The sequence below is a fragment of the Pseudophryne corroboree genome, unplaced genomic scaffold (assembly GCF_028390025.1).
Source record: "Pseudophryne corroboree isolate aPseCor3 unplaced genomic scaffold, aPseCor3.hap2 scaffold_407, whole genome shotgun sequence".
NCBI classification, from domain to species: Eukaryota; Metazoa; Chordata; class Amphibia; order Anura; family Myobatrachidae; genus Pseudophryne; species Pseudophryne corroboree.
In genome coordinates, this window is record NW_026970044.1 from 385,517 (window position 1) to 400,373 (window position 14,857).

Sequence of the window (14,857 nt, forward strand, 5' to 3'; positions counted from 1 at the left end):
GCCCAGGGTGCCGCCCCCCCCCCCCCTGCGCCCTGCACCCTTACAGTGACCGGGGTGTGTGAGGTGTATGGGAGCAATGGCGCACAGCTGCAGTGCTGTGCGTTACTTCAGTGAAGATCATGAAGTCTTCTGCCGCCTCTGAAGTCTTCTTTTCTTCTCATACTCACCCGGCTTCTATCTTCCGGCTCTGCAAGGGGGACGGAGGCGCGGCTCTGGGACGGACGGCGAGGGTGAGATCCTGCGTACCAATCCCTCTGGAGCTAATGGTGTCCAGTAGCCTAAGAAGCAGGACCTTGCAACTCAGAGAGTAGGGCTGCTTCTCTCCCCTCAGTCCCTCGATGAGGGAGTCTGTTGCCAGCAGTGCTCCCTGAAAATTAAAAACCTAACAAAATACTTTCTGTCAGAAAGCTCAGGAGAGCTCCTGAAAAGCACCCAGTCTCCACTGGGCACAGTATCAAACTGAGGTCTGGAGGAGGGGCATAGAGGGAGGAGCCAGTGCACACCCAGAACTAAAGTCTTTCTTAAAGTACCCATGTCTCCTGCGGAGCCTATCTATCCCCATGGTCCTTACGGAGTCCCCAGCATCCTCTAGGACGTTAGAGAAAATAGGATTTTAATACCTACCGGTAAATCCTTTTCTCTTAGTCCGTAGAGGATGCTGGGCACCCGTCCCAGTGCGTACTGTGTCTGCAGTTATTAAATGGCCCTTAACTCCAGAACATTTATGTGGAGAAAACTTTCCTGACTTGACCATCTTCCTTGGATGTTTTCCCCCTGTGTGACTGCTCCCCAGCCTCGGAGGGTTGCATCCATGGTCCCTAGGATCCAGTCCTGGATCCCGAACCATCGCCCCTCTAGGAGGTGAGAACTGTGCAGCCACCAATGGAGTAAGATTCTGGTCTTGGAAGACAGGATTATCCTCCGGTGCATGTGTAGGTGGGATCCGGACCACTTGTCCAACAGGTCCCACTGGAACACTCTGGCATGGAACCTGCCAAACTGAATGGCCTCGTAGGCCGCAACCATCTTCCCCAGCAACAGAATGCATTGATGGATTAACACTCTTGCTGGTTTCAGAATTTGTTTGACCAGACTCTGGAACTCCATAGCCTTTCCACTGGAAGAAAGCCTCTTCTGTGTCCAGTATTACTCCCAGAAACAACAACCGCGTCATTGGGACCAACTGCGATTTTGGCAAGTTTAGGAGCCAACCATGTTGTTGAAGAACTGTCAGGGAGAGTAGATGTTTTGCACCAACTGGTCCCTGGATCTCGCCTTTATCAGGAGATCATCCAAGTACGGCATAATTGTGACTCCTTGCTTGCGAAGGAGAACCATCATTTCCACCATCACCCTGGTGAAAATCCTCGGAGCCGTGGACAGACCAAACGGCAACGTCTGAAATTGGTAATGACAATCCTGAATTGCAAACCTCAGGTAGCTTGATGCAGTGGCTAAACGGGAACATGTAATTAGGCATCCTTATGTCTACCAAAACCATGAAATCTCCGTCCTCCGGACTGGAGATCCCTACCCTGAGAGATTCCATCTTGAAATTGAATTTCTTTAGGTAGAAATTGAGGGATTTCAGATTTAAGATTGGTCTGACTGAGCCGTCCGGCTTCGGGAGCACGAAGAGGCTTGAATAAAAACCTTCTCCCTGCTGACTAAGGCCGATTTGAACAATCGGTGAGGGGGAACGTCTTGAAACCCCAGTTTGTACCCTTGTGACACTATTTGTAAAACCCACGAGTCCAGGTCCAAATTAATCCAGAACTGACTGAAGTGTTTTAGACGTGCCCCCACTGGTGTGGGCTCCAGCAAGAGAGCCCCAGCGTCATGCAGTGGATTTGGCAGAAGCAGAGGACGATCTCTGCTCCTGCGATCTTGAAGAGGCTACAGACCTCTTCCTTCTTCTCCTTCCTCTACCTGCAAAGAAAGGGGAATCTTAACTTCTTGCATATCTATAGGGACAAAATGACTGCGTTAGACAATGATGCGTCTTCATCCGTTGAGAGGGAAGATAGGGCAAGAAGGTTGACTTACCTGCGGGAGCTGCCGAGATCAAATTAACTAAATGGTTGAAAATCTCTGTGCTACAGTATCCCCCTCACCGATTGTTCAAATCAGCCTTAGTCAGCAGGGAGAAGGTTTTTATTCAAGCCTCTTCGTGGTCCCGAAGCCGGATGGCTCAGTCAGACCAATCTTAAATCTGAAATCCCTTAATTTCTACCTAAAGAAATTCAATTTCAAGATGGAATCTCTCTGGGTAGTGATCTCCAGTCCGGGGGATAAAGGAGATTTCATGGTTTTGGTAGACATAAAGGATGCCTACTTATATGTTCCCATTTAGCCACTGCATCAAGCTACCTGAGGTTTGCAATTCAGGATTGTCATTACCAATTTCAGACGTTGCCGTTTGGTCTGTCCACGGCTCCGAGGATTTTCACCAGGGTGATGGCGGAAATGATGGTTCTCCTTCGCAAGCAAGGAGTCACAATTATCCCGTACTTGGATGATCTCCTGATAAAGGCGAGATCCAGGGACCAGTTGGTGCAAAACATCTACTCTCCCTGACAGTTCTTCAACAACATGGTTGGCTCCTAAACTTGCCAAAATCGCAGTTGGTCCCAATGACGCGGTTGTTGTTTTTGGGAGTGATACTGGACACAGAAGAGGTTTTCTTCTAGTGGAAAGGCTCTGGAGATCCAGAGTCTGGTCAAACAAATTCTGAAACCAGCAAGAGTGTTAATCCATCAATGCATTCAGTTGCTGGGGAAGATGGTTGCGGCCTACGAGGCCATTCAGTTTGGCAGGTTCCATGCCAGAGTGTTCCAGTGGGACCTGTTGGACAAGTGGTCCGGATCCCACCTACACATGCACCGGAGGATAATCCTGTCTTCCAAGACCAGAATCTCACTCCATTGGTGGCTGCACAGTTCTCACCACCTAGAGGGGCGATGGTTCGGGATCCAGGACGGGATCCTAGGGACCACGGATGCAACCCTCCGAGGCTGGAGAGCAGTCACACAGGGGGAAAACATCCAAGGAAGATGGTCAAGTCTTCCTTGGATGTTTTCATCTCCACATAAATGTTCTGGAGTTAAGGGCCATTTAATAACTGCAGACACAGTACGCACTGGGACGGGTGCCCAGCATCCTCTACGGACTAAGAGAAAAGGATTTACCGGTAGGTATTAAAATCCTATTTTCTCTAACGTCCTAGAGGATGCTGGGGACTCCGTAAGGACCATGGGGATAGACGGGCTCCGCAGGAGACATGGGCACTTTAAGAAAGACTTTAGTTCTGGGTGTGCACTGGCTCCTCCCTCTATGCCCCTCCTCCAGAACTCAGTTTGATACTGTACCCAGTGGAGACTGGATGCTTTTCAGGAGCTCTCCTGAGCTTTCTGACAGAAAGTATTTTGTTAGGTTTTTAATTTTCAGGGAGCACTGCTGGCAACAGACTCCCTCATCGAGGGACTGAGGGGAGAGAAGCAGCCCTACTCTCTGAGTTGCAAGGTCCTGCTTCTTAGGCTACTGGACACCATTAGCTCCAGTGGGATTGGTACGCAGGATCTCACCCTCGCCGTCCGTCCCAGATCCGCGCCGCCGTCCCCCTCGCAGAGCCGGAAGATAGAAGCCGGGTGAGTATGAGAAGAAAAGAAGACTTCAGAGGCGGCAGAAGACTTCATGATCTTCACTGAGGTAACGCACAGCACTGCAGCTGTGCGCCTTTGCTCCCATACACCTCACATACTCCGGTCACTGTAAGGGTGCAGGGCGCAGGGGGGGCGCCCTGGGCAGCAATATAAACCTCTTTCGCAAAAATATAACATATATACAGCTGGGCGCTTTATATATGTATAAGCCCCCACCAATTTTACAGTTTAAGCGGGACAGAAGCCCGCCTCCGAGGGGGCGGGGCTTCTCCCTCAGCACTCACCAGCGCCATTTTTTCTCCACAGCACCGCTGAGAGGAAGCTCCCCGGACTCTACCCTGCTTATACCACGTTAGACAAGAGGGTTGAAAAGAGGGGTGGGGGGGGGCACATAATTCGCAAATTACATACAGCAGCACTACTGGGCAAACATTAAGTTACTGTTTTATTCCTGGGTTATATAGCGCTGGGGGGTGTGCTGGCATACTCTCTCTCTGTCTCTCCAAAGGGCCTTGTGGGGAAACTGTCTTCAGAAAAAGCATTCCCTGTGTGTGTAGTGTGTCGGTACACGTGTGTCGACATGTCTGAGGAAGAAGGCTATATTAGAGAGGAGCGGGAGCAAATGAATGTGGTGTCTCCGCCGACAGCTGATTGGATGGATATGTGGAATGTTTTAAATGCTAGTGTAAACTCATTGCACAAAAGATTAGACAAGGCAGAAGCTTTGGGTCAGTCAGGGTTTCAACCCATGCCTGATCCTATGTTGCAGGGACTGTCAGGGTCTCATAAGCGCCCACTATCCCAGATTGTTGACACAGATACCGACACGGATTCTGACTCCAGTGTCGATTACGATGATGCAAAGTTACAGCCAAAATTGGCAAAATCCATTCGATTTATGATTATGGCAATAAAAGATGTTTTGCACATCACAGAGGAACCCCCTGTCGCTGACAAGAGGGTACATATGTACAAGGGAAAGAAGCCTGAGGTAACCTTTCCCCCCTCACACGAGCTGAACGAGTTATGTGAAAAAGCTTGGGAATCTCCAGATAAAAGACTGCAGATTTCCAAAAGGATTCTTATGGCGTATCCTTTCCCATCAACGGATAGGTTACGATGGGAATCCTCCCCTAGGGTGGACAAAGCATTAACACGCTTATCCAAGAAGGTAGCCCTCCCGTCCCAGGATACGGCTACCCTCAAAGAGTGTGCTGACCGCAAACAGGAGATTACACTGAAGTCCATTTATACACATTCAGGTACCTTACTCAGACCGGCAATTGCGTCGGCCTGGGTGTGTAGTGCTGTAGCGGCATGGACAAATACCTTATCTGAGGGGATGGATAGCCTAGACAAGGATACTATTTTATTGACCCTGGGGCATATAAGAGATGCTGTCCTATATATGTGTGTATGCAAACTACAGGTGGTGCTGCAGGGCCCACACCCTTTTACTTGTCTTGTAGAGCAGCTCTGAAGCTGTTACAGTGCCCAGCTGCTGCAAGAAATAACTTTGAATGCTTCAGGGGCTTGGGCATGGCCAACATGAGCCCCACACCGAAGGAGGGTGGGGGTGTTTAATGCAAACTTGGGGTTATCCAAGCGCCGCAAAAGGCCGCCATGCCCTGCATGCCCCTTTTCTCTTTTCATATACAGATGAGGGTTCCAGCCAACTTTGGCCCACTGCTTGGATGACATCACCGTATGCAAATCCGTCTTCTGCAGACCTTCCCCCAGGAATGCTTGCAATAGTTGTTGCATATGGTTTAATGTCTGAGGGTGCTTCAGTATTAGGCAGCCTTCCGCCCTCCCATGTTCATCTGAAAAGATGTGGTCTCCCTGCAGTTGTTGTCCCCAGACGAGAGTTCCCTTGTGCTTCCTCAGTTAAATCTCCTTAACTTGACGGGGGGGTGCCCGAGCAGCCGCCCTCCCCAGCCCTATTCCAACACATACTTATCTTGCATATGAGATCTCTTGATCATGAAGATAGTTCTCACAGGTTGAGGTTCATCCTGGCCCCGCTCCCCGCTGGAGAGCGCTGATGGGGACAGCAGCGGGGCTTCAGCAGAAGGGTGAGTATGTGTGGCCAGAGACCTCCCTTCCCATGTGCAGGCCTGCAGAGTCTGCCACGCAGGATGGGGCATGTGGCACTCTCCCTCCCAGGGGCTCTTCCAGATGTAGCTCCTCAGCAGTATTTTTCCCGGGCTGCGCGGCGCTCTCCCCGACTGGCATCCGCCCTGGAACACTGCCTTCCTCAATGCAACATCAGCAGGGGGCCCTGGCCTCATCACCATCCCAGGTCTTTCTCATGTATGTATCATGTATGTGTGTGTGATATATGTATGAATCATATATGTTTGTGATATATATATATATATATATATATATATATGTGTATCTATCTATCTATCTATCTATCTATCTATCTATCTATCTATCTATCTATCTATCGTATGTGTGTGTATATATATGTATCTATCATGTATGTATGTATGTATCTATCTATCTTGTATGTATGTGTTCTATCTATCTATCTATCTATCGTGTGTGTGATATATGTATGTATCTATCATGTATGTGTTATATGTATGTATCACACCTTCCTCTATACATATACATACATACATACATACATACATACATACATACATACATACATACATACACACACCTATATCTGTACGTACACTGACATACACACACCAACATCTATACATAAACACGCTGACCCCTAAACGTACACCAACGTACCCACACCTGCATCTATACCTACACATGCTGACACGTGGACGTACACCGGCTTACCCACATGTGAATCTATACATACATGTGCTGACACCTGGACATACACTGATGTACCCACACCTAACATCTATACATACACATGCTAACACCTGGACGTATACAGACGTACCCACATTTGCATCCATGCATATATAGATGTAGGTGTGTGTACGTCAGTGTACGTCCAGGTGTCAACGCGTGTATGTATAGATGCAGGTGTGGGTACGTCTGTGTATGTCCAGGTGTCAGAATGTGTATGTATAGATGCAGGTGTGGGAACGTCAGTGTAGGTTCAGGTGTCAGCGCGTGTATGTATAGATGCAGGTGCTTGTATGTCCAGATGTCAGTGCATGTATGTATAGATGCAAGTGTGGGTACGTCGGTGTATGTCCATTTGTCAGCGCGTGTATATATAGATGCAGGTGCTTGTATGTTGGTGTATGTCCAGGTGTCAGCATGTGTATGTATAGATGCAGGTGTGGAAATGTTGGTGTATGTCCAGGTGTCAGGGCGTGTATGTATGGATATTAGGTGTGGGTACATCAGTGTATGTCCAGGTGTTAGCGCATGTATGTATAGATGCAGGATAATAATCACACAGCGTGCCCCCCACCAACCACAAACCTCCCCAACCCCCCTGTATGACATAAACACCGCTAATTCCACTTACACACAATAATTTCAGTTTGCGACCAGGAGCCGGCAATGTATGTGCACCCAAATGAAGCCACTGTACATGCCCTGCAGGCTGCTATGTACTGCAACAGGTGCAACAAATGTAAATGCCCTATCTTTAAAATGGGGCATATTTTACTAAATTAAAAAAACCTTTAACTTTCTGTAAAACCTTAACCCCAAAAGGCACTACACTAACATCGGGGTGTAGAGTTGGATCTTGATCCAAGGCACCAACAGGCTAAAGCTTTGACTGTTCCCAGGATGCCTTGCACCGCCTCCTCTATAACCCTGCCCAGTGGCGTAACTAGACCTTTGTGGGCCCCATAGCAAAATTCTGAATGGGCCCACCAGCACTCAACAAGAATGAGTGGCGTTTGGGGTCAGAAAAGTAGAGGGGAAGGGGTCTGACAGAGTAGGGGGCAGGACATGAATGAATAGAAACTGAGGTGTCCATTATATAAAGAAATACAGTATGTGTGTCTGTGTGTATATCACACACACACACATATAAGGGAAATTCAAATGCCCTCAATTATTGCGCCCATTACACTCTGGTTTAGGTGCACAAAGCACCTAAACCTGAATAAAGTAATGGGCGCGATCATGAAAAGACACCGTTTGGTTGCCCAAATGGGTCTCTTTGCACACATTTCAGCTTGTTTCCCCTGGGGGTAGCGAGCTGAAATAAACATGTCGCACCCGTTGGCAGCAACATTAGAATAGCTGCTGACGGGCACGATTGAGGGAGGAAAGGGACATTTGAATCCATCCCATAGATGCAATGTGAATATGTAATTTGTACCTTCCTATCTTAAAATGTATATAGTAGTGTTTACACTAGAGGTCTTTCCGAACCCCCTAATCCTAACATTGTAATTTGCTTTAGGGCGCACCTCCAATTAGTCTAGTGTTTCGTATTTTCACATTAAATACTTTCTTGCATTGGTTGGTTAAAGATTAGATCGTATATTTTTCTAGATATAGCTGTGCATAGTCTACAAGGCTACATGCTTCTCCCCTAACTAGAGATGTGCAGCGGGCATTTTTCGTGTTTCATGTTTTGGTTTTGGTTTCGGATCCGCAGTTGTGTTTTGGATACGGACGCGTTTTGGCAAAACCACCCTTTCGGGTTTTGTATTCGGGTGATTTTTTTTAAAAACCTCAAACAGCTAAAATCATAGAATTTGGGGGTAATTTTGATCCTATAGTATTAAGCTCAATAACCTGGTCTGAATAAGCCTCAATGTCTATTCACGGGAGACAGAGGGGCTGGGGCATGGCCAGCAGCTCACAGAGCACCTATAATGACAAAAATGGGAGACATGGCTCATGATCGCGATATACCTGCGAAGGTACGCCCTCTACTGATTGACAGGCAGAGGCATTCGCATTTTCTGCGGGGCACCCGGAGAAAATGTAGGCACACGCACAGGATGGACCCTGCGTATATGCCCCCATCCTCTTCATAGGTTTTGCGGTTGGAACGCGTATTACGATCCAAACTGAATTAGGCCCTATGTCTTATATACACGAGCAGTGTGAAAACATCAATCGATGGGGGTAATTCCAAGATGATCGCAGCAGGAATTTTGTTAGCAGTTGGGCAAAACCATGTGTACTGCAGGGGAGGCAGATATAACATGTGCAGAAAGAGTTAGATTTGGGTGAGTTATTTTGTTTCTGTGCAGGGTAAATACTGACTGCTTTATTTTTACACTGCAAATTAGATTGCAGATTGAACACACCACACCCAAATCTAACTCTCTCTGCACATGTTAAATCTGCCTTCCCTGCAGTGCACATAGGTGGTCATTCCGAGTTGTTCGCTCTGTAATTTTCTTCGCATCGCAGCGATTTTCCGCTTAATGCGCATGCGCAATGTTCACACTGCGACTGCGCCAAGTAAATTTGCTATGCAGTTAGGAATATTACTCACGTTTTTTTCATCGTTCTGGTGATCGTAATGTGATTGACAGGAAGTGGGTGTTTCTGGGCGGAAACAGGCCGCTTTAGGTGCGTGTGGGAAAAAATGCTACCGTTTCTGGGAAAAACGCGGGAGTGGCTGGAGAAACGGAGGAGTGTCTGGGCGAACGCTGGGTGTGTTTGTGACGTCAAACCAGGAACGACAAGCACTGAACTGATCGCACTGGCAGAGTAAGTCTCGAGCTACTCAGAAACTGCACAGAGATGTCTTATCGCAATATTGCAAATCTTTCGTTCGCAATTTTAAGATGCTAAGATTCACTCCCAGTAGGCGGCAGCTTAGCGTGTGCAATGCTGCTTAAAGCAGCTTGCGAGCGAACAACTCGGAATGAGGGCCATGGGGGGTAATTCTGAGTTGATCGCAGCAGGATTTTTGTTAGCAGTTGGGCAAAACCATATGCACTGCATTTACGAACAGATGATTTTTTTATATAAATTTTAAAATGTTAGTAAATGTGTGTGTTTTTTTCAACCTGGAAGCCCAACATCGATTAAGATCGATCTTAAATAGACCCCTGGGTTTTAAGGATAACCATGGTTGAGTCCAATGGTTAATTCACATTGACCGAAGTTCTAATTAAGTCACCTGTGCTCAAGCATGATATCCTTAAAATCTGGATTGCAATGACAGCGTTTTGGAACTATGCCTAAGGGTTTAATTTTTACATTTATCCACTGACAATAAATCTACCTACAATATCCCTGTAACTGTTATGATTACAGTATTTCACTAAATAATTTAATTTGCTGAACCTTCTGTAAAAAGAAATATTAAGCTGCTGTAATTCCCAGATGCAGCAAATTTGTTAGCTAGTGGGCAAAACCATGTGCACTGCAGGGATGGGGGGGGGGGGGGCAGATATAACATTTGCAGAGAGATTTAGGTGGGTTATATTGTTTGTGTGCAGGGTAAATACTGGCTGTTTTGTTTTTACACTGCAATTTAGATTTCAGTTTGAACACACCGCACCAAAATCTAACTCTCTCTGCACATATTATACCCCCCCCCCCTGCAGTGTACATGGTTTTAGCTAATAAATTTGCTGCTGTGATCAGATCTGAGTTAAGCCCTATGTATTTGGCACTGGCAAAGGGTTAGAGGCCTTGCTGTAGAGCTCACACCTTTCTTATCATGCATTGTAATATTTCCTATGTCCTGATGTTGTGCTCTCTGCTCCATCCAAGTAAACAGCAATGTAGCATGGCTATCAAAGAGCGTGAAGATTGCAGATTTCCTGGGATTAATGCTTAGGAATGCTATTCCAGAGGCTGCTGCTTTAATTCAAGTGTCACTGGGGTTAAATGGTGTTTTTACCTTAAAAACACAGGTAGAGTATATAGTACAGTGGTAAAGTGGGAGCATGTAGTGCTATTGATTACAGATTTGATGGAGCTTAAACATGGATAAGGTCCATGGCTCTAAGAGTTTATCTTGTGTATCCTTTATTCTTAGTCATGGTCAGATAAGATTAGAAAATACCATTTAAGTGGAAATTTCCTGTTAGCTGTTTTTCAGTTTGCTCAACTGTCTGATTAACGGGTCCTAAAAAAGGACCAAAGGAGCTAAATTGCCCTGTGATCTAGCTAAATTGCCCCAGTTAAAAAAAAAAAAAAAAACTAAGCTGCTGTAATTCCTGGATGTTTCCTTACTGCATCAACAGGAAGTGACAAGAAACAATGTAATGTGGAACCGTACAGCAGAAGGGATTGCGGCTACCCCACAATAAGTGCAGCGGAATGTAAGAAGAGGAATTGTTGCTTTGACTGCAGCATTCCCGGGGTTAACTGGTGTTTCTTCAAGTCACAAGGTATGGAGCTGCTGTATAGTTACTCGCAAGTCAGTAGTTGTATGATGCTCACACCTGTTAAGCTGGATACACACAGAATGCCCTACACAGGGGGTGAAATGAGCGCCCCCCCCCACCCCCGTATGCTCAGCACACATCACGCTGTGCTGAGCGGGCGGAGAGATGTGTGCTGAGCAGTTCGCTCAGCACACATCTCTCCCCAAAATCGGGCCGTGAATACGGACCTTTAAACTGGATCCACACTTAGATTATCTGTCCAATTTTTTTTTCTAGTTGAAACAAAATTATGCTAATATGTGGCAGCAAATGACAATTGACCATTTGCTCACAAACACTGGAAAACATCCAAAAATGGTCATTTAGATAAATTGGTTAAATCCATTTCATTTAGCTAATTTATCCAAACTACCTTTATTGTATCTTTGTGGGTGAATGATGTGTGGGTCAGTGTTGAGGGTGGTGGAGGAGATGGGTAATAGGCACAGCAGGGTGTGGACAGTCAAATAGTGTGCTTAGAGGTTCAGAGTCATTGTATGAGACTCTGGCAACAGTGACTTGATGAGTCTGGTGTCCATAGGGTGGGACGCATTAACCTTTTTATGCTATTGAAATAGTTCTCCTCCTGACCGACGCAGTTCCTTGCTCCGAGGTTGGTGTATTGTCCTGTTGCAGCGCCTCTCCACTGTGGTCACAGTGAGCTGTGTGGTGTTGCTGGCGCATGCCAATCTCCCCCCAACCTCCCTCATGCATTTCAGACCTACGTACGCATGATGGGATCTTGTATGATATGCGCGTGTGCTGTAGAGATGAAAGTGGGGGTGAGGAGGCAGATCGTGAGATGGGGAAACTTTGTGGACTGTTAGCGAAGGGGAGCACTGGGCAATCTGAGTTGCAAAGAGGGCAGCAGAAGAGGTTATTGCATGTGCACTGGTGACAGGTCCATCCTTGGTGGCCAGCCTCAGTGGTAAAGGGGTACATGAGCTAGTGTCCCTTGGCCAGCCATGTACCATGGCCACCTCCCTACCTCCTATATATTCTCCTTGATCTGTCACTTTGTTACGGTCTGCTGCTGGCACTGGTGTATCGTCCTGCAGTTGCCGTCTCCGCCCATTGCTGTGACTTCCCCCAGAGTTAGCCACACAGAGTGACAGATCTGGGAAAATATATAGGAGATCATTACTTTCACTTGCAGCCTACCTTATTTTTTGCAGCCTAGCATGCTCCTGACCCCTTCTCTCACTAATACTTATACAACATTCATGAACTCATCTTAAGGTTTCTTTATTATTCAGTCACACTGTCTTGGATCCAAACCATTTCCTGTGGCATTGCAGTCAAACAATTGAGCTATTTACCCTTGCATAGAAAGGTATAATCTAAGCTAGAGAATTCTATTTGGAGCTCACCTTGTACTTTGTGAAGAAATAATCAGCTTTGTGGCTGAGCAGATATATGGAGTGTGTGGCTGCACACTGCATTGATCTGCTGAGTTGCAATGCTAATATTTTTTTTTTTTTTTTGCAAAGTACCAATAGCTTCATTGTGAAGGTGGAAAGAAGGGTGTTACGGCATGGAATGTACAAACTGCGAGACCCTGCTGGTAGCGCCTTTGTCTATTTAGTAGGAAGGGCACGTAACAGCCGGGGGGCAATGGAGGAAGCCCCTTTAGGGCTGGAGCCCGGCGGCAACTGACTCCGTTGTCTCTGGCAGTTCCGCCCCTGGACTAGAGGAATGGTCAAGAACATGGCAACATTTAATGCCAAAAAATGCAAAATCATACACGTCTCAAAAATGCAAAGGCTAACTATAATATTAAGGGCATTATAATGGCAAGAGGAAAGCTATCTAAGTATTACTATTTCAGGTAAGCAATGTAACAAAGCAATAGGAAAGGCAAGTCAGATGCTTGTTTGCATAGGTTAAAGAACCAGTAGCAGAAAAAAGTAATACAGGTTGAGTATCCCATATCCAAATATTCCGAAATACGGAATATTCCGAAATACGGACTTTTTTGAGTGAGACTGAGATAGTGAAACCTTTGTGTTTTGATGGCTCAGTGTACACAAACTTTGTTTAATACTCAAAGTTATTAAAAATATTGTATTAAATGAACTTCAGACTGTGTGTATAAGGTGTATATGAAACATAAATGAATTCTGTGAATGTACACACACTTTGTTTAATGCACAAAGTTATAAAAAATATTGGCTAAAATGACCTTCAGGCTGTGTGTATAAGGTGTATATGAAACATAAATGCCTTCTGTGCTTAGATTTAGGTCCCATCACCATAATATCTCGTTATGGTATGCAATTATTCCAAAATACAGAAAAATCCGATATCCAAAATTCCTCTGGTCCCAAGCATTTTGGATAAGGGATACTCAACCTGTAATGCCACTGTATAGGTCCTTGGTACAGCCACATTTAGAATCCTGTGTTCAGTTCCAGAAGCCATATCTCCAGAAGGCTGTAAATACATTAGGGCAACTAAAATTGTGCATGGCCTACATCACAAAACTTACCTGGAAATACTAAAAAATGTTGATGTGTATAGTTTGGAGAAGGGAAGAGGGAACATACAGTAATAGAAACATTTAAATATATAGGGAGGAATGTAATAGGGTGTGAGAATCAGAAAGTGAGAGATTTTGTGTTTTTTCCTGTTGTTTTTTTTTTGTTTTTGTTTGATTGTTTGTTTTTAAAGTGGCAATCCTTTACATGGCAAAACCAGGTTGATATTTGCCATGTAAAGGATTGCCACCATGGGCATGTGTAGAAGGGGCACTCGCTACTGTTGGCATTATGTGTGTAAGCTGCACTGATATGGTGGTTATGTGTATAAAGGGCACTGCGACTGTGGGTATTATTATTATTATTATTACATGCGGTGTAATGACAATAAGATAGTGCTACTGTGTGGCGTATTTTGATTTGGGGTGCTATTGTGTGGCCATGCCCCTTCCTTGTGATACCACACCTTCTTTTTTTAAGGAGCGCACTGTCCCTTTATTAAGTATTGGAGAGAGGGCCCAAATTAATAGTTTGCAGGGAGGCGCCAAACACCCTAGCACTGGCCCTTTGGTAGGGGACAGGATTTGCTTCTGCTTGTGCACATCTGTTATGATTGCCAGCCAACAGCACTGGTTTTGCCTATAACACTAACTATAAATATTTTGAATTGGTCCTGGACCACCAATCCAAGGCACCCCTGCAAGTGTCCTGAGGCACCCCAGGGTGCAGTTTAAGAAACCACTGGTCTAGTGAGTACCCAGGATAATTATTGTAGCTGGTCTGCGGGTAACAGCTCTCAGATCCACTTCTAGAAAAAATGCAGCAATGTAATTTGAGTGACAAACTGCAGAGATGAACCCTTTCTGTGACTGCTGCACAGGGATCACACAAACTCTATTCATAGGGCTGACTTCACTTAGGGGAGATGTTCTCACCCCGCAAAGAAGTGCGAGTATATACCGCACTTACGGTACCATTGGATTTACAGATATTTTCTTGCAATACACTATGGGGGTCATTCTGAGTTGATTGCTCGCTAGCAGTTTTTAGCAGCCATGCAAACGCATTGTCGCTGCCCACTGGAGAGTGTATATTCACTTTGGAGAAGTGCGAATACTTGAGTAGCAGAGCGCCTGCAAAATCGTTTCAAAATAAGACCAGCACTATAGTTACACTTCGTGTGCATTGATTCTAACAACCGAGGGACGGCTTTTGATGTCACACACCCATCCAGCGAATGCCCAGCCACGTCTGCATTTCTTCTGCCACGCCTGCATTTTTCCAAGCACTCCCTGAAAACGGTCAGTTGACACCCAGAAACGCCCTCTTTCTGTCATTCTCCTTGTGGCCTGTTCTGTGATTGGAATAATCGCTAGAACTAGTGCAAAATAGAGATGAGCGGGTTCGGTTTCTCTGAATCCGAACC